The sequence below is a fragment of the Oratosquilla oratoria genome, chromosome 39 (genome assembly GCF_046742065.1).
Source record: "Oratosquilla oratoria isolate Oo_2021 chromosome 39, ASM4674206v1, whole genome shotgun sequence".
Lineage (NCBI taxonomy): Eukaryota > Metazoa > Arthropoda > Malacostraca > Stomatopoda > Squillidae > Oratosquilla > Oratosquilla oratoria.
In genome coordinates this window covers 29867660-29870159 of record NC_134815.1, presented here as the reverse complement: position 1 = coordinate 29870159, position 2500 = coordinate 29867660, and the positions used below count along the sequence as shown (strand labels likewise).

Sequence of the window (2500 nt, the reverse complement as noted above, 5' to 3'; positions counted from 1 at the left end):
TTAGGGCGAGCGCTGTCATCGATCACCGTGGACTGGCGGGTATGGTCTGAAAGCCTGCGATTTCAGTCATGAAGAACCTGTTTTCACTTGAAGGCTCGTATCGACCTCGGGCCAATTTCAGCTCGTTCTATCGGAGGTCGTCAAGAACGACAAGCTCTTCGTGCAATTAACGAACACCCTCAATACGGTGGAAGAGTCTTCGAGTCTTAGTTCTTGATGCAACGCTATTACAAGTTCTTAGAGTTTAGTCTCATTCGCTCTTGTGACAACGACTACATGGCACGATTTTGTAATACTCCGTTCATACATAAATACAATTCTTCAAAACTTAATTCCCACACGAATTTACATGTAATACACACACACACACACACACACACACACACACACATACACACACACACACACACACACACACACACACACACACACACACACACACACACACACACACACACACACACACACACACTGTGGATACCCAAAGCACCTTGCAATAATTTCACGACATGTATCCTTATGATATATGCAACAGAAGACTACATAGCATAAGTAGACACGAACACACCTTCTCTGCTTACATGATACATACGAGTACGCGCATGCAATAATCATACGCACACACATAATATTCTATTTTATTTCATCTACTTCTACATTTTATAGTTAAACAAGACAAGTAATCATGTACTAAACGTACTGTACGTACACATGTACTTCTCTTCGCACATAGGGTAGTACATTGCTCTTCCTTTGCATTCCACAAGAATGTAGTCCACCACAGAATAGGCTTGGCCACAGAACCTTCGAATTAATTACCAAAGATGCAACTACCACACAGAAGACACAGAGGACCTCGTATCACGACGCTCCACACTGTCTATCCCTGGACAATAATACAATATCTCTTCTCTAAGTGACTTATGGTACCGCTGTTGCCGGTTTCCTGGAGGCCGCGGGTCTTTTGCAAGGGAGACCAGGGGCAACGGATTGATCGATCCTCAAGCTCGTTTTACATAAATGCAAATTAATTTTCTTTGTTATTACAATAATGTCAAACCCATTACTACTGCATGAGCAACTGACATATAGTTATCATTCCACTCTGAGTATCCAAATAGTTTAGCTTCATGATTCTTGTGCAAATGTAAAACAAGACTAATTTTGTATATCGAACTCTTATTAAACGCAATTAACCCGCCAAACAAGCAGTCTTACACGGATACAAGACGCACCCCTCGAGGTCTTTCTTAACAAAATCTAATTACAGTCCTTGACAACCACCCGCAAGCAATTATAATTGATCGTGGATAATAGAGAATTATATATAAATAAATAGATAATTATCTATTTCCAGATGCTCAAATCGTTGTACACGGGTTATCAACCTTTTTCACTTCCTTTCTTCATGAATTCTCAACACTCGTGTGGCTCCCTTTAATTAATAAAAATAAAATGTTGATGAATAAAAACCCTTTGCTTTATTACAAGGTTGTCAATCATGATCGATCATCTTATATTTCCTCTTCCAGGACAGAGTAAAGGGAGTTTTTAATACACAGATTCCCGATATTATACAGAAATGCATAATTTCTACAAGAAGGCCATGGCCCTCTTGGGGGCCCCCTGTGGCCTCCCCCGTGGGCCACAGGTTGACAACAGCTGCTCTACACCCTACACCAAAAACGTTTCGTACCTGAATTGACGATATTGACGGGAGGAACGTTTTGTTTACAAACGCCATGTTTGTTTATGAACGGTTTCTTTGTGTGTACAATGACGCGTTCCTCCCAAGGGTCCGCTTGCTGATACATAGATTGATTTGTTTGGCCCCAAATCAATCCTCACCAACACACAGCCGTCTCCATTTCCTGCCCTGTTTGTTTACGCACATATTACCGACCCCTCTCCCTATTCCCCACTCCCTGGGCTGTCCCATTCCCTCTCCTCCCTACTCCCTGGGTACCGCGCCCCCTCACTTCTTCCAAAAGTCATTACTCTCCTCATTTTTATTCATTCATTCTAATACACTTTCCCAAATGCCTCTTTTCCACAATCCCATACTCCCTCTCCTCTACACTTCCCACATTTTGTTTCCTCTACTCCCCCAGCGCTCCTCTGCAACCTCAGAATCCACTCTCCTTTCCCACTCCATCTCCGTTCCACTCACTCCTCTACACCTTCCACCTTCCTCTCTTTATCGTCCTCCTCTCCAATTTCACTCTTACTTTCCTCTACAGTGCCCTCCCTATCTTTCCTCTTCATTTGCCCGAATCCCTCTAACCCTCACATCCCACACTCCCTATCTCCTCCCTCTTGCACTCCTTCGCAACTCCCAACTCCCATCCATTTACCACCTCTCCCAACCAATCTCCCCGTTATATTGGATTACACCGGATAATCACAAAGATGAAAACATCTACGAACGGCAATAAAGGCACAATTAGATAGAAAAAAAAAATGTAGACGTTTATCTGAATCTTGGAAAATATCAACAGTA

At 42.7% G+C, this 2500-nt stretch overlaps 1 protein-coding gene across 1 annotated transcript in view; it reads right to left on the bottom strand.

Moving 5' to 3' along the window:
* Positions 1-2500, bottom strand: part of LOC143020323 (MOXD1 homolog 2-like) — a 681164-nt gene that overhangs the window by 283409 nt on the left and 395255 nt on the right. The gene's annotated exons all lie outside the window — the stretch shown is intronic.